Source organism: Gopherus evgoodei, chromosome 19, assembly GCF_007399415.2.
Source record: "Gopherus evgoodei ecotype Sinaloan lineage chromosome 19, rGopEvg1_v1.p, whole genome shotgun sequence".
Lineage (NCBI taxonomy): Eukaryota > Metazoa > Chordata > Testudines > Testudinidae > Gopherus > Gopherus evgoodei.
Genome location: NC_044340.1, coordinates 6,823,344 through 6,851,157, shown reverse-complemented (window position 1 = coordinate 6,851,157; position 27,814 = coordinate 6,823,344). Strand labels below are relative to the sequence as shown.

General features: G+C 44.2%; 1 protein-coding gene across 2 annotated transcripts in view; it reads left to right on the top strand.

Annotated features, from left to right (window-relative positions):
• The window catches only part of KIRREL3 (kirre like nephrin family adhesion molecule 3), a 723,719-nt gene that overhangs the window by 228,177 nt on the left and 467,728 nt on the right, over positions 1–27,814 (top strand). The gene's annotated exons all lie outside the window — the stretch shown is intronic.

The following is a 27,814-nucleotide window of genomic DNA, read 5'->3' as shown; positions in this document are numbered from 1 at the left end:
AGTGAATATATCCAGTTAAAACTGCAGTGAGGAAATTAGAAAGGTTGCCATGTAGCTAGGACACCAGTGTTTGCATTCTAACCCACAGAAAAACCACCTTGGGGTCTTTAAGAACCAGAAGTGGACAGAGCCTTGATTTTCTCTCTCACCTTCCTGGACTGAATGGCTCTGTGGAGACATAGGCCTCGATCTGTAAATTGCTGTAACTCAATTGACTTCAGTGCAGCTAAGCTCATTGGCACCAGCAGGGGAACTGTCCCAGAATGTATTATGAAGCCTACCATCCTGAAGACGTTTTGCTGTATCAAGGTTTGGATACTGAAAGAAACCTGTTGTTGCCAATTCCCCTTCAAAAAGAGAAGGTGACTTGTGCTATTAATGATATAAAGCTCAGTCAGTCTATCCCAGTATAACTCCCACTGCCTGGAGAATGTGTTGAGTTCATTAGTGCCGACTGTGTTCGAGTCTACATGACCTAGTTCACTTCCTGAAGAATCGAGTATCATCTCATTAATTTCTTAATTGTCTGGCGTTATTGAGAAGGTGCCTCCTTCAGGAATGGCTCAAGGTCACCCCTGGCTAGATGGCAGCTGAGGCGCTCAGCATGGAACTCACTATATGGCTGCTGCTTCTTTTTCATTCATATTTATAAAACCATATTTTACACTGTTGCTCCGATTCCGCCCCATCTGCATTTCCCTGCATTAATCAATTGTACAACTTCCCTCCGTCTCCTTTATTCCCCGCTTAAAAATGAATGTGGTGAGAAAACATAATTAGATTCCACTTTGGTTAAATAATACCTTGAAAAAACAGAACAATGGCTTAAAATATAAGGGGAGAGTGAAAACCGCACAGTTTGAACTAATGAACAAATTACCTCAGGTCAAGCTGGATTATAAATCAAGAGTATGGGTTGTTGTTGTTTCCTTTTTTTTTTTTTTGCTCCCCCTGTCCCCTTTCCAGTGAATCATGAGAAATCTAGAGTTCAGCTGGATGGATGATTAGATTCTTTTCCATCCGCACTGAAAAATGAAATATTTCTAAAATATTAAATCCGTCAAATTGATCAAAGTGCAGTGTCAAGAAACATTGTAAGTGCTTCTTCTCATCAAGTCCCCTTGGGGCTTGCAAATTGGAGACTTTTTTATGTCCCTCTCCAGAAATGGCTGGAGATTTTGTCTGCTAAGTGAAGCTGCATGTGAAATGAGTCTCACATTCTCAGCACAATTCCCCAACTAGTGTCCCAAAGCTTGTGTTGCAATCTGGTTCAATAGGTAACCTTTGCTTAGGAGAAGAATGGAACTTAGAGTACGTCTATACTACCCGCCAGATCAGATCGGCGAGTAGTATTCGATGTATCGGGCATGGATTTATTGTGTCTCGTCTGGACGCAATAAATCGATCCGCTAATCGACGCCCGTACTCCACCTCAGCAGGAGAAGCAAGCACAGTCGACGGGGGCGCCACGGCAGTCGACTCGCTGCTATGAGGACGGCCAGGTAAGTCGAACTAAGATACTTCAACTTCAGCTGCGCAAATAGAGTAGCTGAAGTTGTGTATCTTAGTTCGAACTCCCCACCCTCCAGTATAGACCAGCCCTTGGTGTTAGAAATGTGGGTGTGACTATGTTTGTGTAACCAACAGTAGCACAGTGTGTCTTTTGTCTCCCTCTGTGATTATATCATATATAGAGTAGATTTGATCAAAAAAATCTATACATTTTCCATGGAAAAAATGGCATGAAACGAAAAATTTGAAATTTATTTGGCATATGTTTTGAGAGTTTGTGACTAAATGAAAACTGAAATAAAATCGGGTTTAGCTTTCATTTTTTCCTCTCCTTTTTTTGTCCTTCTCACTTTCCTTCCTAACCCTGACCTGTTTTTCTTTCACTGGAAAAGGAAGTGAGAGATTAAAAAGGGAGACAAAGGGGGAAAAGCCACAAAAAAAACCCAGAAAACCAAACACTTCTTTGGTTTGTACTTTTTTTTTCCTGGAAAACCAGAAAGTTCTCTTAAAATGTAAATTTGCCACAAAAATATTCATTTGGGTCAAAAAAAGCCATTTTTCTTTGAAAAAAAATGTTTGGATGGGGAAAACAATTCAGCTAGCTCAAATATAGAGATTGATAAGCCTGCTACTGCACGCGCACTCCTGGGTTTGCTGCTATATCTCAGGCAGGAGACGCAGAACTTCAGAATCCACAGTCTCAGGTTTTAGTCAAGTGAATAACATGACCATGCGGAGCTGTTACATTTGAAACTTCTGTACAGGAATGGCTTGATATGGGGAAAACTCCATGTGGGGCAGAGAGCCGGCAGCAGGTTCGTCCTACTCATTGTGCATGGGCCATTCTTGTCCTAAATTAATCCCACAGAGCGTGTCTCATCATTCAGATTTCTTACAAAACCAGCTTTTTTCTTTTTTTTTTTTCTTTTTTTTTCATAAAAAGGTGTATATATCCCTAAATGACCACCTTATTCAGGGACAAATTCTCCTCTCAGATCTGGATCGTAACTCTCAATTTCTGCTCTTTCTACATGCATGGAACTCCTTTTGCCTTCAAATGAGGGCAAAAGTACTCAAAGGAATAGGTTTGAGGAAGCACTCTTTTTGGCTGCATCTATACTGCAAACCACTACTGGCAGTGTGCAATGTATGTGTCACTTCATAATGCAGTGAAAAGCTACATGTGAACATGAAAGGCTCTGGCAGGGAGGAAGAGGCGGGGAAAGCTGCAACAGTGGGACACTACACTGCTAGAAATAGAGGTGTAGACGGGAAGTCATTGCTTGGGCAAGCAGAGAGCCAGGTAGGTTATATACTTGAATACATACATCCTTCAGGGGTGTCTTTACTTGCCTAAGACATGCCTCACCATCTCCACTGCTTTTTTAATCCGTGGCATGGGGATTACATGTGTACGTACACTACACCTCACCAAAAGAAGGATGCAGTGTAGACACACCATTTGAGAGGAGAGTCCTCCGTCTGAGACGACGTCTGTGCATTAAGCTTGTGTGTATTTGGGTATGGATATGCCACAGATTAAGGACAAAATGACTTAAAGAAGAGCAGATTTCAACAAACTCAGAGAACTGGTAGGTAAGGTCCCATGGGAAGAAAACCTAAGGGGTAAAGGAGTTCAGAAAAGCTGGCTTGTTCTCAAGGAGACAATAGTAAAGGTACAACTGAAAACTATCATGATGTGAAGGAAAGACAGGAAGAATAGTAAGAAGCCAATATGGCTCCATCAGGAACTCTCTAATGACCTGAAAATCAAAAAGGAATCCTACAAAAAGTGGAACTATGGACAAATTCCTAAGGAGGAGTGCAAAAGAATAGTGCAAACGTGTAGAGACAGAATCAGAAAAGCTAAGGCACAAAATGAGTTACACCTAACAAGGGACATGAAAGGCAATAAGAAGTCGTTCTTTAAATACGTTAGGAGCAAGAGAAAGATGAAGGAAAGTGTAAGTCCTCTACTTAATGAGGAAGGAGAGCTAAAAACTAGTGACATCAAGAAGGCTGAGGTGTTTAATGCCTGTTTTGCTTTAGTCTTCGCTAAAAAGGTTAATAGTAACCAGACACCAGACACAATTAAAATTAAAAACAAGGCAGAAGAAACACAAGCCAAAATAAGAAAAGAACAGGTTAAAGAATATTTATATGAGTTAGATGTAATTAAGTCAGCAGGACCTGATGAAATTCACCTTAGAGTACTTAAGGAACTAGTTGAAGCAATCTCAGAACCATTAACAATTATCTTCAAGAACTCATGGAGTATGGTTGAGGTCCCGGAGAACTGGAAAAGGGCAACAATAGTAGCTATATTTAAAAAGAGGACCCAGGGAATAACAGACCAGTCAGACTAACTTCAATACCTGGAAAGATACTAGAACAAATTATTACACTATCTGTAAGCGGCTAGAAGTTAATAGAATAATTAGAAATAGCCAGCATGGATTTGTCAAAAACAAATAATGTCAGATCAACGTGATTTTCTTCTTTGACAGGGCTACAGACCTACAGGATAGGGGAAGCTGTAGACATGATATATCTTGATTTTAGTAAGGCTTTTGACACAGTCCCGCATGACATTCTCATAAGCAAACTGGAAAATGTGGTCTAGCTGAAATTACTTTAAGGTGTGTGCACAACTGTTTGAAAGAGTGTATTCAAAGAGTTATCAATGATTTGCTGTCCAACTGGTATATCTAGTGGGGTACTGAAGGGGTCAGTCCTGGGTCTGGTATTTTTTTTTAATGACTTGGAGCATATACTTATAAAATTTGCAAGTGACAACAAGTTAGGAGGGGTTGCAGGCACTTTGGCGGACAGGATTAGAATGCAAAGGTACCTTGACAAATTGGAGAATTGGTCTGAAATCAGCAAGTTGAAATTCAATAAAGACAAGTGCAAAGTACTATACTTAGGAAGGAAAAATCAAATGCACAACTGCAAAATGAGGAATCTAGGTGATTAGTATTGCTGAAAAGGAGCTGGGGACTATATCAGATCGCAAATTAAATATTTGAGGTCTGGAAGGAGTTTTCCCTCCTGAGTGGGGCATTAGTCACTTGCTGGTTTGAACTAGTATAAATGGTGGATTCTCTGTAACTTGAAGACTTTACATCAAGATTTGAGGACTTCAGTAACTCAGCCAGAAGTTATGGGTCTATTACATGGGTGGGTGTGGTTCTGTGTCCTGCAATGTGCAGGAGGTCAGATAGATGATCATGATGGTCCCTTCTGGCCTTAAAGTCTATGAGTCAACAATGTGATGGAGTTTTTAAAAAGGCCAATATCATTCTGGAGTGTATTAATAGGTGTGTCATATGTAAGATACAGGAGGTAATTGTCCTGCTCTGATTGGCACTGGTGAGGCCTTAACTGTAGTACAGTGTCCAGTTCTGGGAGCCACACTTTAGGAAAGATGCAAATAGATTGGAGACAGTTCAGAAGATAGCAACAAAACAAATAAAAGTCTTGAGACAAGAAGACCAAGGGGGGACTTGATAAGTCTACAAATGCATTAAGAGCTGTTAAAAAGAAGACTGAGATCAATTGTTCTCCATGTGCACTGAAGCTAGGACAAGAAATAATGGTTTAGTAAATAGATGGGTTTAGTCTGCCGCAAGGGAAAATTTGGTTAGATATTAGGGAAAACTTTCTAGCTATGCGGTAGTTAAGCTCTGGAATAGATTTCCAAGGGAGGTTGTGGAATCCCCGTCATTGGAGGTTTTTAAAGACAGGTTAAAGAAACACCTATCAGGGATGGTCTACGTTTACTTGTTCTGCCTCAGTGCCGAGGGCTGGATTTGATTTCTCAGTTCCCTGCATTTGCATGACTCTATGTATGTGGTGTTTATTAGCTGTTCATTATTAATAACAAAGTGCTAGAGCAAATTAACAATAAAAATTTACTAGCTGCAGAGTTCAGCTCTTGATCTGAACTTTCCCGAAGTTTAAGGGGTAAAGGCAGGACCGGCACTAGGGGTTTTAGCGCCCTGGTCCCGCGGCTCCGGTGGAGCTGCCGCAGTGGTGCCTGTGTGAGGTCCACCGGACCTGCGGGAGCAGCCGACCGTCTGCAGGCACGACTGCAGCAGCTCCACCGGAGCCACCTGCCGCTCCTTCCGGCAAAATGCCGCCCACCAATAATCCTGGTGCCCTAGGCGATTGCCTAGGCCGCCTAAATGGAAGCGCTGGCCCTGGGTAAAGGTTAGTTTGGTCTAATTTCTCTCCTGAACACAGTGCTTTCTAGGCACAGGGCTAAGAGTTGAGAGACCCATATTCTCTTACTGAATCACTTGGTGCCTTGGTTTCCCCTTCTGTAAAATGGGGATGACTAGAGCTGCCTTTGTAAAGATTTTGTCTGTGGATGATTCTTTCTTAAGAGCTCAGAATGATTTACATCCATTAGCTAACACTCACAAGACCTATGTGAGAGTGGTAAACATTCTTTTAATTACACAATAGGGGAAGCAGGTGAAGAGAGATGAAGTGACTTGTCAGCAAGTCAGTGGCAGATTCACCAAGAGAACCCAGGAATCCTTGTTCCCTGGCTTGTGCCTTACCCAATAGACAATTTGGCCCCTCTGTGGTTAAACTGGAGAAAGTTCTACAAAAGTATATCAAAACAGGCTGTACTGAGAACAGAGGGAAGGAAAGCAGCAAAGAAATGGATTACTACAACTTTACTGCTTACCAAATTAGAAACAATTTAAGGATTTAAGGATTAAGTACCATTAATTACTGCCCAACAAATGCTGAACTACAATGGAGCACTTGTGGAAATAGAGAGGACTTCTGCCTGAATACTAAATGGCTTCATTAATGCTTGGTGCAATTTCATTGAGTGATAAATTAATTCACTCGACGCGTGAAGAATTACTGAATGGAATGTTAGGCAAATGTCTCTATGACAGAAAGCCACTATGCTGGGCAGGCCACATGGGCACCAGATGTATGAACAGTGTGCACAGGAAAATGGGCAAGGGGAGAGCAGATCTTTATTTAAAAAAAATAATAAAATAAGGTGGTTGGGTTTATTTCAGAGGAGCCTGTAACATATAGGAGGAAAGATGCTAGAAGTTTCTCTGCCTGAGGTGGAAGGTGGAGGTTACAGAGATGTGGGGATTGTTCATCTTCCTCTGCAGCATGGCACACGAATCACCTGCTGGGATCTTCTTGCCACGTCAGCTAACCAGTTCCCTGCCATTGCAGAGGCCTCATGCATTGGGGCACACACAAGAGTTCAGTCTCCTGAGGACTGAAGTGCTTTGGTCTAACGAAAGCTCAGTACCGGGATAACTGGGTGAAACATATTGGTCTGTGCTATGCAGGAGGTCTGACTAGAGGGTCTGATCATCCCTTCTAGCCTTAAATGCTATGAAAATATGTTTGGGGGGGGCAGATTATCCCCCATGTGCTACTGGGAGGTTCTGACACCTTCCCCTGAAGCATGTGGTGCTTGGCCATTGTTATAGGCCCTTAGCTCTTCCAGGGCATGATCCAAAGCCTACTGAAGTCTACAAGAGGCTTTACATTGATTTCAGTGGGTTTTGGATTCAGGACCCTGTAGCACTTTGCATCTGTAAATCTCACTAGTCTTTGGAAAGGTAATCTAACTCCCCGCCCCTACCATGTGACTGATGGGGACAGGGATCCATAGCAGGTGCCCTGAGTGCCAGTGGCCCTCACTGGAATGGCAGTCCCCTTGTTGTTCGTCTCGGCACAGAGAGTCTGGGGCCAGGAGACTGAAATCTTTTCATGGCCTTCCAGGTGGGAGCCTTCCAGAGCAGAGAGGAGGAGCAAGGGCAGGAGGCAAAGGGGCAGGGGAAGCATGCCCATGGGAGAATCCACTAGACGTGATGTCTTTGTTGTGCAGGAAGAAAGGAGATTCCATTCTCCCAGGCTGTCAGTCTCACACCAGTGTCAGGATGGCCGAGTTATCTCAGATCCATGGCTTTGTCTCCCGCTTTTCTGCATGTGCTGGTCTCCATATGAAGGCATAGGTCCAAATACCTCTCAGTTTTCCTTCACAGCTCGCCTTATTTTTAATTCTTTGTCACCCATAATCGCCTATATTCTGGTTTCTATAGCGCTTCCCTTCTCAGCAGGCGGGGTAGGTTGTTCTTGTTGGCTCCACCCACTGCCCAGGATTTCACCAGTACCAAAACCATTTAAATAAATGAATCTAAAGGGCAGTGAGTTTAGGGCGGTGGGATGGGTCTGGTTTGGAAATCTGGGAGTGAAATCTCCCAGAGTGGAGCTACAGTGATTGGAAGTCCCCTAGGAATTGCAGCCGGGGATTGTCTTGGCATCATAAAAAGGCATCACCTTCATATGAAAGATCAGCTACTGTTAATTGATACAAATACTGTTGCAGTTCTCAAGCTTTCCCATTTGCATGGAAGTGGATTCTGTCAGCGAATGGACACCTCCTCTGTGTCAGCTTTCATTCTGCCTTGGAAGCAATTTCCCCAGGACAGAGAGGCAGGGAAGGGTTATCTGCCCACAACTGTTAGTTCTAAGGGTTCAGTTTCTCTGAATAACTGTAGAGTTACACATCTTTCTCTTCTGGCATCTGACAGCACTTGTTATCTCCCTGAGTAGAGTCTCTGCAATTCCCTTTAGTACATATCACCTGGAGTTCAACTTGATTTTGTCTGTCCCATGAGACTTTTTAGTCTTCAGTTTCTTTGCAGAATTATTGATCTCTTACCCAGCTATGGGCCCAGTGTCTATATTAAGTGTGAACAAAGAGTCAGCCACGACAGGTCTGAGATATTAGGGCAGGTACATTTAGTGACTCATTGAAGTGCTCTTGTCATCTTTTTCTTTATCTCTTCTCTGCAGTGTCATTTATCTGCCTCCTCTGGCCTTTATTGTGCTAGTGAAATTTACTTTTACTGTATTGCTTTGGCCATCCTTTGCTGCATATTGGCTTGGCAGTTTCCCACAGGATCAAAGGTTCTGTGTGCTCAGATCTGGTGAATTTACATTGCTAAATCGTCCAATGCAGAGAAGTGGTCAGGAACCATACTGGCAGTCAGCTGCTGTGTCCATGTTACAAAGGGCGTACTTAGTGTGTCATTCCAGTCAGTATTAGTTCTGCCAGTGGATGGAGCCCTGGGAAGGGAGAAGACCTGTAATCTGTTGCTGCCCTTGGTATCTGATGGTGTTCAACTCACTACATCTCTCTCTTTTTGTTTCCCTCCCTCCTTTGTCTGTCTTGTCTAATTAGATATAGCCTCTTTCGGGTCGGGGCTGTCTCTTGCAATGTGCTTGCATAGAACAATAGGCCCCTGGACTTGGTTGGGACTTCTAGATGCTCCTGGGATTAGAATAATAATAATCTGTGTTGGCCCAAGAACAGTAGACCTCCAGATTGACCATTAAAGAACCAAAGAACAATAAAAATGAGTTTAATGCTAGACATGCACAAAACCCAGACCAAGGTTTTGAGTGACCTAGTGAAACCAACTGAGGCTCTTATAGTGAAGCTGTTTTGCTGTCCATATTAGGAGCCATTCCATAGTTCAGGTGGCAATCTCAGTTCTGACATAAACTCAGTATTGTAAGCTGTCCTGAAATTTTATCAAAAAAAAATCATGTAAAAAAGGGTATTTTTTTTCTCTGTCCATAGAAGAGTGTCTGCCATGTTAGAAAGGAAATTACTGAAATTAAAGTTAGAGGTAAGTTTGGAAAATGCACTTTGATTTGAAATTTTTCACCAAACTAGCTCCTTTTTTTCCTGTGGCTTCTTCTAGCTATAGCTAATGGCTTTTACCACAAGTTTCTATGTAGTTAAACATAATAAAAAAACCAATAAACAGGCTACTTTAAAAAAAACACAACAAACTTATTGTTATCTAGTTATAGACCTATCAAAACCCTAGGTTTTCCTGGGAAAAATTGCTCTTCTCCCTTGAGCACTTGTGAAAAGTTCTCAAGGGCCTTTGGCGCATTTAACAATCCATTGCCCCACGTTCGCTCTAGATATAGCCTGGATAGGGTGGTACACCACTCGGAAAGGAGAGACATTGAGTGTAACATCTTAGTGAAATTTTGAGAATAGGTTTCCTACCCAGTCCAGAAACAGGAATCCAAGACAGTAAGGGCCAGACTTTCAGCTGGTGCAATACCAGTGTAAGTCCTGTGACTTCTGTGGAGCTATACCAGCTGAGGATCTGGCACTTAGGTTGTTTTCAAGGGATTTAGGAGCAAGGGAATAAAAACACCGTAAACTAATTGGAGAAAGAAGGCTGTCATTTAAAAAAAAATCTGTCTGTATATGTTGTTCTCTCTGCTGTGCAGTGTTTCCTGGTTTCAGTGAAGCACTGCCTGTATCAGAGAACACCTAGACATGCGAAGAGCACACGAGATCGCCTGGATGTTGTTTTCCGAAGGTGCCAGGAATGAACCCAGGAATTACACTATATATTTTTGAGCACCATCCACTGGCACCTTATCTATGAACTATTTACATAGAGAGCCCTCCTGTAATACTTAGGCTCTAGCATCATACAAGTAATAAAGATATAAGAGTAAGTTTTCCCATTGCACTTTCTTTGAGGCTTCTTTCTTCTTTGAAGCTGCCCATTTTTCTGTTGTCCCCTTTTTAGGCTTAGTCTGCAATTCATTCGGCCATTGTGGGTAGGCAGGTGGCCCAGAGAGCCTTAGTGTAAGGGACTGCCTGCATGCCAGCCAGCCCCTGCATTAGTCAGTACCAGCTCTCCATGCCAGCTTGGTAAACATCTGTTTACTGGTTTATTTATCCCCTTTGCAATCACCAGGGGAGGATAATCTCAGTGACATGCCACATCTCGTTTACAGCAAGCCCCAGAAAAAGTTAGAAATGCAATTTGCGGGGTGGAGGGAAGGCATGGGGAGGGAGAGATGTAGACATTCCCTGCACATTGGGAAGAGAAAAAGGAGTCAGGGAAGTCATAAAATATTCAGTGACATCGTGTCAAGACACAGATAGGGGTAAAACAGTAATTAAAGTAAACAGCACATCAAAAGCTTGGCTAAAACCATTATTTAAATTGAAAGTAAATGTAGAAGCCGCTCATGTAGCCTTGTATAAATGTATTTCCAAGATCCTTTTAAGAATATTAATGATGATGGAAGCAGAATGGCTGAATAGCAACGATTTAGTCTTTATAGCGTGTGACAGTTTGGGAGGGGACTGAACCCTCACTCGGCTGTTGGCATGCAGAAGCTGACAGGGAGAATGGATCTTGCCAGAGGATAAAGCCTTCTTTGAAGGAGAGTTAGAGAGGCTGGGCTCTTGGTGTGAGCAAAGGTAGATGAGCAAGACTCTTCTCCTGCATGGGTTCAGGTTAGCTCATATGACAATTAATCAGTGGGACTCTGGGCACGTAGAACTCATTGCAGGCTCTGGCCCTGTGTAGTCTCTTCACCATTTGGGTGGGCTCTAGTTGCGTTTTGAACAAGGGACTTTACGAACACTAGGTTTCCATCCCAGAAACTGTGGACCAAACCTCACAGCAAACTTTCCCAGTGGCTCTGAAATGCCCTCTTAGCTTTCCTGCCCTGTGTCATGTCTCAGTTCTGGATGACTGTGGTCCCAGCTAGGGTTGAAGATGAAAGCAACTACATGAGAAGCGCTTCCCAATTCCTGGGAAGCTTCTGAAATTGTGGGTGCTTCTCAGCACTGAACCCAGACTCCATCTCAGGTTCATGCACAGCTGCTTTTGACCTTCCCATCATAGTATCTCAACTCTTAGATAGCTACCCTGCCTTAGTTCTTTGAAGAGTCTGCCTGATAACATGTGCCTGCTGTTTGAGACTTAGTCACAGAAATCAGAGATGAAAGAGGTGATTTAGTCCATTTTCCACAACCAGTACCAGATTGTCTTCTGCAGGCTATCCTCAAGGGCTTTGCCCAATTGAATTTCAAATGATTCAAGTGTTGGAGTTTCAACTGGTTCAACAGTCTAATACATTTCACCACCAGGACAGCTTTCCTGTTAGCCTATTATTTTATATTATCCTGTTGCTGGTAGTTATACCCACTTGTCCCTGCATATTTCCCATGTAACGCATGTTTATCTGCTCACTAGTACCTGGATTGTAGTGTGCAGTTGTTTCCTGGATTGGTGCATCTGGGCCAGGATCTAGACAGGCAGTGTAGTGGAAACTGCTATTTATTCTGGGAACTAGAGTCATGAGATGCTAATGTATGTGTCAAACTAGTGTCCTCCCCTTTGTCCTCCACCTTCTGCATCACAGGGAGCAACACAGCACCCATTACATCTCTGTATGACTTTCTGCTGCATGCAGCTGGGAGAATAGCATGGTCTGAGCACAACACTAGGCTCCAGCAACTCTCAAGGTTTATCTTGAGTCTGGCACTAATCCCCTTTGGAATGTGGAGCAAATATCTTAGCCACTCTGCCTCAGTTTCCCCAATCTGAAAAATGGGAGTAACAATATTTTCCTCATGGAGGGGAAGGGCAAATTATAATTGGTCCTAATAATACTCTGATTTATAATGGGCTTACCCAAGCAAGCACAAGCTAATAAAAACACTTAAAAACAACCCTCCACATGTAGATGCATAGAAGGGAAATAAGGGAGTAGAAATGAGAAGACTGAAAGAGCTCTGTGCATATTACTAATCCCCCTTTGCACTCTGATATGGATGCAAAATATATATACATGGCATCATATACACACACACACACACACAATCAGTCTGGGAGTGCTAGCTGTGTGGCACTGGGGATAGGGTATAGTGTGAGGGACTGAGAATGGGAATATCTAAATGAAATACACCCGCCCACTGCCCCTCCTGAGACCTACATTTTCAAGTGGGACTAGTGATTCAGAGTACCTCAGTTTTAGTGTGTTCCTCTTGGGCTTTCTTAAATAGGGCTGATTTTCAAAGAGTGGGCACTTTCTGTACAGCAGGCTCCTTCTATTATTATTAATAACAACACGTAGCTCTTCCATAGCACATTTTATCTGTAGATCTTAAAGCTTTTTATAAAGGAGGTCTATTCTGCAGTAGTGTTATATATATGGGGAAACTGAGGCACAAACTTGCCCAAGGTCACTCAGCAGGCCAGTGAAAGAGGCAGGAATGGAACCCAACTTCCCTGCATCCAGGCCAGTGAGCTATCCCATAGGCCACACTGCCTTGAGTTAGGCATCTACAAAGTGAGACACCAGAACTCTATCTGAGCATATGTCTACGCTGCAATAAAAACCTGTGGCACCGAGGCTCAGAACACTGGTCAACTGACTGGGGCTTACAGGGCTAAAATAGCAGTGTAGATACTCCAGCTCAGGCTGGAGTCCAGGCTCTGGGACCCTCCCCCCAGCCTGAGACTGAACATCCACACTGCAATTTTATAGGCCTGCATTCCAAGCCCCATGAACCCAAGCCCATCTGAGTGCTTTCCATGTAAACTCGATAGCAATAGTAAAATCCTTAGTGGATTTCATGGAGTCTCTGGCTTTCCTCCCTTCTGAAACTAAGGCTGGGATTCCTCTGTGCTGTTCATCTGCGGTACCCTTTAACTCATGCATTTTCATGCCATGTCATCTTCAGGTGGTTGCATCTTCGAGCCGCACTTGCTCATTCCTTCGCCAGCTCAGCACCCCCTAAGCCTCGTGTCAGATTCACCAGGGGGCTGGCCAGGTTTTTCTGGGGTAATGAGGAAGACCTTTATCTGCAGGGCTGTTCTTATTAAGGCTGTGCGGAATGACTATCCTTATCAGCTCCTCCTTCCAAAAAAGCATGTTCATAGACCGGAGCAGTAACGCAGACTCCTGCAATCTCAAGCCACTCTCTCACACTGGATGGACATCCTCACCATTTCCAAGTACAAAATAATCTTGTCACTTCTGGGCAATTTGCAGACCAGGCAGCAGGACAAGGATTTGTCTCTGTCAGAGTGTTAATACCAGCACTCAAATTCAGAGCCAGCAAGGCAAGGCCCAGGCTTCTCCTTCAGATCAGTTGCATCACCAAGCAGTATGAACAACACAACTTTACTGGTGGCAAACAGAGTCACACAGGCACTCTCCATTCTCCACATCTCTTTGTCCTTCCCATTCAGGTGCCATGGACTTTCACACATTCCACCTCCCGATCCCCTCAGCTATCTGTCAAATGGAACAGTCATGAACTTGTTATTTACATAAACAGTCCCTTCTGTAAATGAACGTTAATTACTCCCCTATGCAAAGGTGGATAAGCACTCATTGATTGATTGATTCCCTCCAGACCATCACTTGCAATCATACAATTAGTCATTCTTCAGGACTGTGGTGGGATGTGTAGCCTTCTGAGGAGGTTAGTCCTTTCTCCAAAGGACAAGTGTTAAAACTACAATTAGCATAAGATCAAATATTTCCCAGCAAGCTATGCAGTAAAATAGTGCATGGTATTATTGTATTTCTGGCCGTGCCATGATTCCAAATAGCACCGTGTTCGACAAGAATTGGCTGGGGTCAGTTTGCATGGTATTCTGAAGTATCCCTGTTGTATATGCCCAGTAAGATGCATCACATGGTTGGGAAGCCGCACAGCTATTCACTCTTACTCTGTCTGCTGCTCTTTGTCTTTTACTAAAGTGGCAGAAGCTGGAGGACTTGGGTTCTAACCCCACTGCTGCTGTGAAATTTTGAGTATCTGTGGTGTGCAGAATAATGATAGATTTCAGAGTAGCAGGCAGAAATGTTAAGTGGCCATGACTATGTTACACTTTGGTATAGGATGATACAACTCTAGCTTAGACTAAATTCCCCAGGTGCACAGTAATCAAACAACTTTCCTCTTCTAATGACTCCAGGCACCTCTTGCCTATAGGCCCATAGGAGCTCACATGAACTGCAGTTTAGACCATGCACATCCCATGAGAACTATCTAGGACTGGTTGAAAATTTTCCATCAAAACTATTTTTCATTGGAAAGTTGGATTTTTGACCAGCTACCATTTTTTTGTGTTATGTGTCTGCTTTCTGAGGACAATTTCTACTTTTCATTTAAAAAAAAATCATTCTAGGTTTTATTTTGAGCAAAACCCAAGAAGTTTTCAGTGTGAAGCCCAAAAGTTCAGGTTTTGTTTTTTGATGAAAAAAAAAATTGGTGGAAAACAAAAACTCTAGCACTAGCCAACTCTTTCTTGGCTTGAATGAATGCAACACCATGCAAAGCATGGGTTCTAGAAACAATCACAGGTTAAGGAAGGACAGGATTAGCCTATTCCCTCCATGCGTCATGTTGATCAGAGAACCTTCCATTGGCATTCCCAGCATGTGTGTTTATTTGAGCCAGACACTTAAGTGTTGTTTACTGCTGAAGTTTTGTATTTAGAACTCTTCAAGAGTTTCTATCTTTGGCTGCCTGGAAAGCACTGAAAGGGAAAAAAAACAATTGAGGGCAGCTCATAACTTAGAGAGGAAAACTGATTTGACATTATTATGCCTTCATTTATTGGCAGCTCACAATAAGATGTAAAGAAATGTCAAAAAATCCCATGTGCATGTTGGTTCGGTTCAGGAAAAATTGCTGTTTGCCTCTGCCCGGAGGCAACGAGTCACTCCATTAATGCACAAGGCACTAAAATGACCCCTTTGTTTTTCTTACGATCATTTCTGATAGTGCACTCTGCCAGAGATATCATATCTTTGATCTCTCAGCCCTGATGTTAAGTCTCTCTTGAGTTCAATAGCATCTCCTTGAGATTAATACTTCATGGCATTCTCAGCACCAAGCTGTCCTAACCCATACATCATAAGATGCCATGCCTAGCGCTAGCCTCCTGCCTCAATGACTTCATGCTGGAGCAATAAATAACCCTCGGCCGGCTCCATTCTTCCTTGTTTGTTGTGTACAAATAGTTTAACAAGGCGCATAGAAACACCCCATAAGAAAAGACAAAGGGAAGTTTCTTCAGTAGTGTGACAACGAACAGACCGATGTAGAAAGCAATGGTTAGAACCATCTTACATTCCCAGGCTTGCTTCTGTCTTTAAGCATGGAGAATATTTAACCGCTGATGGAAATTTGCAAAGCTTTTTTTTTTTTTCCCCTTCTCAGGCAAGAGAGGTGAAGTCATGCAGTGGTTTCTCCGAGATGCCTTATAGGGAGTGACAAACCAATGTACCTCTAGGGTGCCCATCTGCCAACTAACTCATTTCATATCTCATCCATTAGGTGAATGAGTTATGAAAATTACTTTCCGCTTTGGCTTTTAGTTTGGCTCGCATTTAGTTGTTTATTTTCCAAAGGGTTGCCAATCAGCTGTTTCCTTTGCAAGACTGGCTGGGCTTAGAAACACCTTCCTCGTTATTTAGGAGGGTGGGTTAGGAAGACCTCGTTTCAGCAGGTTGGAGTCTCTGTCAAACCACAGTACTGCATCCATGTAAAAAGAGTAAATAACAGCACACTAAGCATCTCCTTAAAAGGAATTCTGGCTGCCATGGTGCACAGATGCACATCTCTCTCTTCCCTCCCAGCGATCTGGCTGGAGGATAACACACTGAGATAAATTATAGGTAAACCTTCATTTCAGTCTCTGGGAAAATTAAAGGTGCCAAATCTCTTTAACTTCCTGCAGTTGTACCTCCAACTATTCCAAGCTCACAGAATGATCTAGTTGGATTTCCTAAACTAATGAGGTTTGTGACTTGGATGGGAGACCTCCAAGAAAAGAAAAAAAACAAAACAGAGTGTTGCCGGAAGTGAAATGGAAACTGAAGGCTTGAGCCAAAGTCCCATTGGAATCAGTGGGAACCTCTCCGTGGATTTCAATAAACTTCAGCTCGAGCCCTAGACCAGTGCTGCTCTGAAACCCTCTGTGTTTATATTAACCCAGTGTACTATTGGATGGTGCCTTTAAAGTCCTAGGCAAATTCCAAATCACATCAATTCAGTGCTACCTAATTTTCCTCTTTTAATTTCAGATATTTGAAGGATGTAAATAGAACTGGATGAATAACCAATTTTTCCAAACCAAAGAAATCATTTTGTGTCAAAGTGAAATCAACAAAAAAAAGTTGTTTTGGGTCAAACATTATTTAATTGTTGGATTTTTTTTACCCTTTAAAACACATTAAATCCAGCTAAAGTTAGAAACCATAGACAGTTTTGAAGCAAAATGTCGAAACAAAAGGTCGTTTTGAATATCGAAACAAAAGGTCACTTTGAATATAGAAACAAAAGGTTGTTTCGAAACAAAATGTTTCAACTTTGAAAAAAAAATCCCATTTTTTGAAGCTGAAACTATTCATTGAATTTGCCAATAGTTTTGGTCGACCCTAAACTGCATTATTTAATGAATAAACTATTAATCTGAAAAACAATGCCCAGCTGTAAATGTATATGCCAAGGAGGAAGAAGGATTAGTTACAGAGTGGAGAAGAGGCATAATCGAACACAATGGAATTTAAGGGATTGTTTAGACAGAACAACAGAGAAACTTACCAATGGCAACATCTTTTAGAGTGAGAAAGAACTTCCCAGGAGAAATAGTGGAAGCTCTACTATTTGAGATATTTGAAACTAAGTTTTAGAAAATACAGCACAGGAAACATTCCAGTATGGTCTGTGTCAGGGTGGAGGTGATGGCATTCAGGTTGATTATTCTTTTTCAAGTCTAATGTGGATGAATTCCTGATTCTTCACTTCCTGGCCTAAACTCTGGTGTGATATTACTGGTGCTGAAAAAAAATAAGTGCTATGTGACACCCAAGAGCTAACTGTTTCAGTAGTGGGGAAGTGACCCATGCATAGCCTGCAAAGCACCGTAGGGTCTGGTTCTTCTGGATGAAAGGCGCTCTACAATTGCAAAGGGAAAATCACTGTGGGAGAAATCTCCCCCATTAACTCACACCCACACAAGCTCCCAGGGTGTTTGGTGAGGGGGAAATGACCCCAAAGGGCTTATCAGATTATTCTGTTAATGGATTTGCCTTGGAGTGTAGCTTGTGTGATGCAGCATTACACCACATCCGATGTGTCACCCTGCATAACACAACGCATGGAGAGACTGAACTGCAGAATGCCCTTGTTTTCCAGCCTGATGGATTTAGACAGATATTCGTCCTGGGAGTGGGAAGTTTATCATTTCTGCAGGACACAGAGGAACTGGGGAGAGAATCTCCTAACTTGTTCACTGCTTATTTCACTGTAATAATTGAAAGAGGAAGGATGAAAATCCCAGTACTTGGGCCTTCTCAAATTAACCTAGGCTAGTGTCTAAGCATTGTTCTGTGGAGAACAAGCCTGCTTTGACAGGCAGACTGAGTAGATGACCTAATAAGGCCTTCCCCATCCCTGATTGAAGCCTCTTTGGCAGTTAATGCCCAGGAGTGCATGTGAGCGGACATGGAGAGCCCTCCTTTGTTGCTGCACCTGCATGGGGAGTGACTGGCACTCAGCTGGCTGTTCAGTGGATCATTGTGTTGGGAGAGCAGGTAGCAGTGCTGTCAGCTGGGGGAGAAGGAACATCTAGGCTGTGAGACCATAGCCCTGCTGATTAGAGGTCTGTAACTGGTTGAAAAGGGGGTGACCGGGAGAGGATGGGGCCCCAGTGAACATGATGTACCAGGACTTCAAATTTCTTTTGGCAGATCTGTAGATGCCACTGTGGGAAGCACTGGTTACATCTCTTCTGAGACACTTCACAGCCCATTCGTTGCTCTCTTAGATCCCAGAAGTCATTAGGCACCCCTTCTGGGAGAGTGCATGTCTTCCTCCTTTTCCTCCCTAGGACATGGTGTGCCTGCAGTGAGCCAAATTATCTTCTGAGCTACATCAGGGCAGCCCCTGGTGTGTTCAGATGGGGTTAGGCTGTTGTAACTAGGGCAAGGATTCAGCTCACACCACCCACCTGCCAGACAGGACCTTTTCACTGACAGATCAGTCATGCCAGTTCCCACGCATGGCAGTGCCTACCACGTTGTGAACAGCTACCAGCAAGGCTGTGTGCTGTGTTCATATCATTAGTGTGTCAGTGGTGCTGAAGTGAGAGCAGGCCCTGTTGTACTAGGTGCTGCACAAACACATCATGAGAAACGGTCCCTGACCCAGAGAGCTCACACTCCAAGGGGACATCTGCATTGAAGCTGGGGGGTGTAATTTTCAGTTTGAGGAGACATGCACATGTGAACCCTGGTGGCGCAGGTGGAGGGAGGGGCTAGCTGTCCTGAGTACAGCCCTGCCTGGCATCCAAGGTACTTATTCTGGCAGTTACCCCTCCCACAGCCAGCGCACCCATAGCTACATTTGGATTTTTAGCGCACTGGCTTGGTCGAAGTTAGCACACGTACGTTTAACTGAGCCAGAAATTACACCTCCAGCTCCAGTGTAGACATACCTTAAATAGACAAGACAGACAAAGAAAAGCCTGTTTTACCTATTTAGTTGGTAGTGAAGTGAAGCACAGAGAGATTAGGTGATTTGTCCAATGTTCCACAGTAAATGCTGTAAATTGAACCCACATCTGCTGTATCCACGCCAGTGCCTTAAGCACAAACACGTTCTCCCTCTTGTAAACCCTGCTGTAATGAGAACACAATACTGATAGGGAGAACAGGCTTGGAAGCTCCGAACATGCACGTAACCGACTGGGAGACTGGGAATGAGAGGGGACGATGCAGTTAAAGATGAGCTCTGTTTTTTTTTTATTTTTTTATTATTTTTTATTTATTTCCACTCACTGGCCTCTGGGGAAAAGGGTTTCAATTTTTAAAGTTCTGTCACAACAGGTTAGAGTATTAGCAATCATGGTTCACTGCCATCTGTATTTGTTCCATTTGTGGCATTTATGATGGTTATCCACATTAATTATTTCGCTGCTAAAGTCCCTTCTAATTTCAGAACACTGTTATTTCTAAGAAAGATGGATATTAAATATGCCACACATCAGCGTGGGGTGGCATTACACTATGCTATTAAGTTCTGATGCAGAGGCTTGGCAAAAAATAACTTTGCTATTTGTAATCACCATGAAGTGTTTTAGTGTTGTGGCTCAGAATAAGAAATAAAGCTGATGACAGGAACTGATTTCTTATTAGTACGCCGTTCAGGAGTTTACATAAATCAGAAAGGAAATCAGAACGTAACCCTTGGCTGGCCGGTTTCCCTTGGTGTCTCTGGGATTGGGGTAGAGCAATGGATGAGTGTAGTGTGGTGATGAGTCAAGGGTTCACGAGGATGTCCAAGCCCACCCTTGAAGCCTTGTGATACAGAGATGGGTTAGAAGAGGGGCGTTTGGTCCAGGGTTTGGATAAAATGGGATTTTCTCCAAAGCAGCCCTGACTTTGGTTTTGCAAAGCCTGACCAACGATGCCTGTGATGAGACCACAAGAACTCATGCCATTATCATAGTATCTGAGCAGCTCCCAAGACCCTTGGGGCATAAGGCAGATTGTTACCTCCCTTCTACAGCCTGGGTTCTGAGACACAGAGAAAGCAAGTGACTTGGCCAAGGTCGGGTAGGGAGTCAGTGGTAGATGTAGGAATTGAACTCAGGCCTCAGGAGTACTCTGATCATCCTTCCTCTGTCTGATCGCATCCCAAAGCTTTGAGGCCTTGGCCCCACCAGAGCTTGCTCTGAAGCCCAGTGTGTGAGCAGCAGGCCATGGGTTCCCTACGCCCTCCAGTTCAGATGTGGCTAGTGAATCATTGCCACTGGAGCTCCCCCAGCTCCCAGGAACTATCCCACTTAGTCACTTGCCACCTCTCCTTTAAACTGTTCCATTGCCATTCGCCTTCCAGCTGGCTCTCTTGGGGAAGGGCTCTGTGATGTGGGGTATTAAGGATGCCCTCTTAAAGGTGCAGGGAGTGGAAGGACTGCAGGATTTTACTCCTCATTGCAAAATACAGTTATAGGAAGGGGACTTTCCCTGCCCACTCAGAGCAGTGAGCCCTTGCTAGGACTTCTCTGGGCCAACTGCAGGAGGTGGCTCTCTCTATCCGGTATCGCAGTGTGTCTCTCTCCTTCACACGTTATCTATCATAAGTCTCTGACTGGCATGGTGCAGGGGGCTGGAAATCCTGCCTCATGTGCGGGGAGGAACAGGAGCTCAATGTTCTCTCATTGGATTGATCCTGCTGGGCTGGAAAGCTCTTTCTCTGCCCTCTGTCTGTGCCAGCTGTGAGATCCCTGCTTGTCTCTCTGATTGACGGTGTGTCTCTCTCCCCCTTACTGACTGGCAGAGCAGCTGGCCTTTCCCTGCATTTCCTTCCTGTGCAGCTGTGATTCCTCTTACCTGTCACCATTAAGAGGCTTTCCATCTCCATTTGGAGCCATTTGTCCCTTCCAGGTGACTGTCTGGTCATTGGCTGTCAGCAGGCCCCCCTGAGACACTGGCAGAAATCCACTTTGCTGCTGGAAATGTCAGCGAAGGTCCAAGGGCCAGCTGCACAGGCCTGGGCTCAGCCCCAGGGGCCCCAGTGCTGCCATCTTGGAACCTGTTGTCCATTCCCAGAAGCTGGGAATGGGCAACAGGGGATGGTGAAGGGGCTGACTTGTTCGGCACTAAATAGATTTGTAGCCATTTCTTCAGCCTTCGTATGCCCAGGTTAGAGCCAAAGACTGTTAGTCAAATCCAGAGACCAGTGCTGGTCCTTCGCCATCACTTGAGGTTTGAACAGCAGCTTCAAGATCTCTCTCAGTAGCTCTAGAAACTCTCCTTATGCTTCTCCCAGCCATCCAGCAACTGGATGAGAGGGGCAAGCCCTGGGTTAACAGCCCTAGGCCTCAGACAAAGTCATGGAGTAGCAGTGGATTGTCTCTGGTTGGCCTTTCACCAGAGATGGAAAGAAGTGGAGAGGGGCCATGGTTCAAATGTCTGTGAGCTTCTGGGGCCCAAAAAGAGGAAACAACTGAATAGCTGCAGCAATAAACACACTCACAGCACACCTCAACTCTGCACTGCATCCCCTGCACTGTGCCCATCCCAGCCCTACACCTGCACCCATATCCACACTGCTCTTTATCCACCCATCTCTGAACCTGCACTGCGCCTGTCCTAGCCACACACTGCGCTGACCCCCTCCCAGCCCTACACCTACACTGTGCTGTGCCCATCTTAGCCTTATACCCACACTACACTGCACCCATCCCTGCCCTACACCTGCACTGCTCCTATCCCAGCCCTACACCTACAGTGTTCTGCACCCACCCTGACTCCGAACCCACACTGCACTGCTCCTATCCCAGCTTGGATCCAAACTGTATTGCTCCTATCCCAGCCCTATGCCCACACTACACTGCTCCTATCCCAGCCCTACACCTACACTGTTCTGCACCCACCCTGGCTCCAAACCCACACTGCACTGCTCCTATCCCAGTCCTGGATCCACACTACCCTACCCCCATCCCAGCCCTGAACCCGTACTGTGGCCACCCCAACGCTGAACCTACCGCCTCAATGCACCTCATCTCACCCACCAAACACTACACTGCATCCACCCTAAGCCAACACTTGCACTGCACCCAAGTTCACACAGCACCCGCACTGCACATGCATCAGCTCCCACAGCTACTCTGCTACTTGGGCTGCCCATGTTTCTCTGCCCTCGTGCTGCACCCACACCTATAACTATATCCACATTACGCACTGCACACACCACTGTACCCCCCTACCTGTAACCACGCCTACAGTGAACACACAGTTGCCCTGAACCTGCACCTGCACGTGGAATTGCACCCTCCTTGCATGACCCCCACACCTTGTGCTGCATGAGGCTTTATCTTTCCTTCTGCACCATGTGCAGCCAGCCACATGCACTTGCACTCAGATCACCCTTCACACCAAATCTGTGCCAGCACTCCAGTGCCAACCCACCACAGAGAGCCCCCATAGCCTATCCTGCACCCACAGCCAGAATTGCTAGCCAGTTCACACCCATGCTCCCTCCTGCACCCAGATTCCAGTCCTTGCACCCACATCCGCACTGCGCCTTCAGCTTGGCTTAATTACTAATTAACAGACTCGTTACAGCTCTCCACTTAAAACAAATGCCTAGCAATTTGTTCCTTGATTCAGGAGCTCCATTTGCATTACCATCTGCCAGTTCTTGGGCACCAGTTCCTAACATTAAAAACTGCCCGAGTGATGGCTGACAGTAGCCCCCTCCCTTCCCGGTGGGAGCGTGAGGCATGAACACAGCAGAGAATGACCGGGTAGGAACTTCTCTGTGAATATTCAAAGCCATTTCAGCTCTCCAAGTGCCACCGCCACTCTCAATCTATCTTACATGTCCCAATAAAACCTAGTGCTCTCTCTCTCTACCTAGGAACTGTTGTGGGAAGCTCAGCCTCATGCTGATGACAAAAGAGGGAGTCCAGCCCAATTGCTGTCCCTCGTCCCACCTCCTGCTCTCCCAGATGTTGTCACATGGAAAGTAATAGATTGCTTCCATCCTGGAGAAATGGCTTCCTTGGAGCTCTTTAGGGGTATGCTGCATTCCCACCAGCCACGGCCCTTCTCTACTATCCATTCAGCTCAGGAGGAAGCTCAGCGACTAATCAGATTAGGTGGCCCTGATTGCAGTTGAAGGTTTGTGATGTGGTCGCATTAAGGGACTGGGATGAGGAAGCGACAGCATTTCACATGCCATTAGCAAAGCCGTTTCCAGGACGCCTGGCGGCGCGGCAGCACCAGCATCTGAGACATTCAGGTTGGGATTTTCTTTTCCTGACACTGTCTTCCCTTCACACTGGGATCTAAAGTGTACACATGGTAAGGCTCCTGTGATCAGCAGTTTAACGATCCGCCTCGAGCCTTCCTCAGACCAGAACTGACCCTCCTCTCCCTCCAAACTCAGTGGGGGTTCAGAATCTGCCCCTGGGTGTGGATCCAGATTTCAGGGCTGCAGCGCCAGGTTTCTGTTGTGTATGCACCCATCAAAGAGAACTGGGTAGAAATGGATTTTCCATCCTGCAAGAATTTTCGAGACTTCAAAAAAAAAATTCCCATCCCAAATCAGGAGAAAAGGTGAAAATCTCAGAAATGTTTGTGAACCAAAAACCTGGAGAATGTTTCAGATCAGGTCAATCAAAAGATTTTGTTTTGATCATTTTAAAAGGCTTTTTTAAAGGTTGAAATACCTTTTTAAAACAATATTTTTACATTTATTATAAATTACATTTTTAAAGGCAAAGCTCTTTCAAACTAAAAAAATAACACCCCAAACTAGTCATTTCAAAAATCGTGAAACAGGGCATTTCAAAACATGAAACAAGGCATTTCAAGTCGTGGTTAAGTGTTCTTTTCCAAAAATATTGTGAAACAAGAGTTTTTCCCAAACCAGTCGTTGCCCACAAACAGGTTTGGCTTTGATGAATCGGCATTTTCTGATGAAAAAAAAGTATCATAAAACAATTCTATTGGGCAGTGTCTTCCTTTGCCAAAAATTAATGGGAACTGCTTGCAGGGGAAGGTGTCCCTTCGTGGCAGTACGGCAGGCAGAATATGACTCAAAATAGTTGGACCCAAAACCCAGGAACTGTGAATTCTGCAGCAGGCTCAAAATCTGTATCTGAATTTTCCAGCTGAGACCCCAAAGCTTCAATCTGGAATATAAGATGGCAAAGCAAAACCCAACACAGAAGGGTGGAACCTGTGCCAGTCAATCCTGGGTTTCTGTGGAGATACAAGATTGACATATGGGATGCGATCCAGACACCTGTCCACTAGGAACTGTAAAGGAATTGACCGAATCAACTCCCAGAGAACATGGGCCAGCCCTGAGACAGCAATGGCGTTCAGTCCCTGGGCTAGCTTCAAAGCTGGAATGGAGCTACAGGGATTCTGTCTCCAGTAGACTAATCTCCAAACTTTGCCTACCATAAGCTCGTTGGCTTCTGCTGCGGAACACCATCCAGGTTCCAAACTGCAAACCCACCAATTATCTCCACCATGCTTTTAATGTAGTCTCTTTAGGTAGGACCTACAATATTTTGAGATTTCTTGCTGCTGATGCAGCCAGTGGAAGGCACTTAGAGGTAGTGTTTCAATTAATGTACTAGATTGAGGCTCAGCAGATGTGAGTTTTCTTTATGCCTTTTCCAGAAACTCCCTGTTTGTTCTAGGGCCTGATTTCCAGAGATTCTTAGCACCTGCCTCTCCCATTGAGGTCTCTAGTTGTAATACAAATAATACAGAAAATGCTATTTAATAATGAGCCCTTTCATCTACTGTCTCAGAAAACTTCATCAGCTCTAGCACGGTTTAGGGAGATGAGTAGTAATATGCTAATGTTACAGATGGGGTGGGGGGAATATTCCTGATGTAACCTCATTGACTTGTGTAGAGTTGGACCAAAAAGGATTTTGGATCTGGGAAACTGAGGCACGGAATGGCTAAGTGACTCACCCAAGGGCACCCAGCTGCTCAGTAGCAGAGCTAGGAATAGGACTGAGACATCTGCCTTGCTGCTACAGGGGTCTGAACCAACAGGTGCTGAGCACCATCATTCCCTATTGCCTTCAATGGAAGTGAAGGGTGCTCAGCAGTTGGCAGGCTCAGGCCCCTTAATGGAACATCTCTGACTCAGAGGCAGCATGTGAGCTGCTCTCTGCTCCATGTAGCAGTCACATAGTGTGAGTCATATTCAGTGTGCGGAGATACATCAAGGTGCAGCAGTTATTCACTATTAATTTCATGCTAATCAATTATTAAAAGGGTATTTATTGAGCTTTAACAACTCTGCAGTTGAAGAAAAACCTGGCCGTGACAGGGGTTGCATGTCCGTAATTAGGTTCTTTATAATCAATTGGTATTTGTTTGACTTAGAATAAATTTCTTATTAAATCTGAATCAAATCTTTACTCAAGACACTTAATTACAAAAGGGTTATTTCCCGCCCTCCCTCTCTTGGTGCATTGGGAGTTCAGGACTCATGCCAGGTGTGAAGCATTCCATGGCCCAGGATACAGAAGAGGGGGTCTCCTCCTTAATAAATCTGCAAAGTGATGGTTATTCATGGGGAGTGCCACTTACAGAGTTATTTCCCAAGCTCCCATATACACTCATGTTAACTGGAGCTTTAAGGATTCATTCTCTTTTCATTAGGAGACTATCCTGAGACTGTCATCTCAGTCCTTTTTGTTTAGAAGCAGGTACTGTCACTTCTCTGAGTTAGGGGGAGAATCACCAGCTTTCCCTCTGTTGGACATATTCTGTAGAAACTTTTTAAACTCAGATTTAGTTGTTCTGCAGCCCCTGAGATTCATGGAGCAAGTATACGCTGTGTTACTAGTGCCAATGTGGCTGTTCCCTTTCACCTGACAGGAATGTCTCTAAAGAACCAAGTCTGCTTCAGTGTCATAAACAGATAGCTAAGGGTTAATGTTCTTTTACCTATAAAGGGTTAACAAAGGGAACCAAACACCTGACCAGAGGACCAATCAGGAAACAAGACTTTTTCAAATCTGGGTGGAGGGAAGTTTTGAGTGTGAGTTCTTTGTTCTTTGTCTTGGTTCGATGACCCTCTCGGCTCTGAGAGTGATCTTTCTATCTCCAGGCTTTCTAATCTTCTGTTTCCAAGTTGTAAGTACAAGGATAGTAAGACAATAGGTTTATATTGTTTTTTTTGTATTTACATGTGTGTAGTTGCTGGAATGTGTTAAATTATATCCTTTTTGGATAAGGCTGTTTATTCATTTTTTCTTTTAAGCAATTGACCCTGTATATTGTCACCTTTATACAGAGACCATTTTATGTCCTTTTTCTTTCTTTTTATATAAAGCTTTCTTTTTAATACTTATTTGAGTGTTTTCACTGGTTAAGGCTAAGAAATGAAGGGAGGGGGAAAATCTCTTTGTGTTAGATTTACTAAGCCTGACTTTGCATACCCTCTGGCTGAGGGGGGAGAGAGATTAGATCTCTCGGTACTTGTGTTTCAAGGACTTGAAGCAGAGAATCTCCCAGAGTACCCAGGGTGGGGAAATCTGGGAGGAGGTAAAGAGGGGGAAGGGAAGTGGGTTATTTCCCTTTGTGGTGAGACTCAGGGCATCTGAGTCTTGGGGTCCCCTAGGGAAGGTTTTGGGGAGACCAGAGTGAACCAGACACTGGAATTTTTCTGGCTGGTGGCAGCGATATCAGATCCAAGCTGGTAATTAAGTTTGGAGGTTCATGCTAGCTTCTCATGTTCTGAACTCTAAAGTTCAGATCTGAGTAGGACAGTTATGACATTCAGCATCCGTGGCCCATGTGATCAGTGTCTTCTCTGCTGTGCCTTCTGGTCTGGGGGCCGATTAGTGTCTGTGATGATGAGGATGTATTGTGGAGATGCTCATGCCTGGATTTGGGTCTACTACATCTATTCAGATGAGTCACTGAATTGCCATAGCGACTGATACAGGTTCGGTTTATTCCAGAGATAAAGGGCTCCTGTTCCCAAGGCCTCTGGGCTCTTCAGTGTATCCAGGGTCATCTTTGTCCTTTAAAATGTTGATTAATATATTGCAGAGTGATAGATTTAATCATAGTTTAATTACTTCCCTGTTTATACATTTTTTTTAAAAAGGGAAATAAGAATCCGAATGGGGCACTCTTTTTAGCGCGCGCACACACAAAATCAACGACAACAAATGATCTCCACTATTAGCAAATCATTATTCGGATATTATTTATTTCAGACTTTGCGATACTCTCCAATGCTTGACTTCACACGCTCATTTAATTCCTTTCAGACGCGATGCAGCACTGCAATTTGCCAGGGAGAAAATGTGATAAACATTAGTGAGGAGAAAAAATATATATATATTTTTTTTTTCTGGCTGTGTGTCTAGTGTCTGTTTTATGGCTTCATAGCTGCAGGCTACTGCCCTGCAATCTGGGGCAATGGATCAGGAGGTTAAAGTGACGACTCTGGAGACAAAGGCCAAAAACATTAGTAGCAATTTTTTATAAACAAAACAACCCATTATCAGCCTGGATTGATGACAAGAATCCTGAGATGAAAGCTCTTAAACCACATGCCCAATTATATCCTTTAGCATCACTCGTCTGGGGACTCCAGAGACACAGAGGTCCCCAGATCTCTCATTTCAGGAAGGCTTGTCAAACATGTTGTAGTTAGTCTTCAACTGCATCTTGGATCGCTTAGTGCAACCAAACAACATTCCTGGGAAGCAAGCTGTAGTCCCAATTCTCTCCTGCACCAATGTGAATATCGAGTGACTCTACTGGAGTCATTGAGCTTGATTCTTCTCCGTCCTGCTCCTTCTATCATTGTTCATACTTTCCACCAAGCAAGGAGGAAAGTAGATTGCAGAATGGGAGAAACAGGTCTGATTTGGTAGCATTT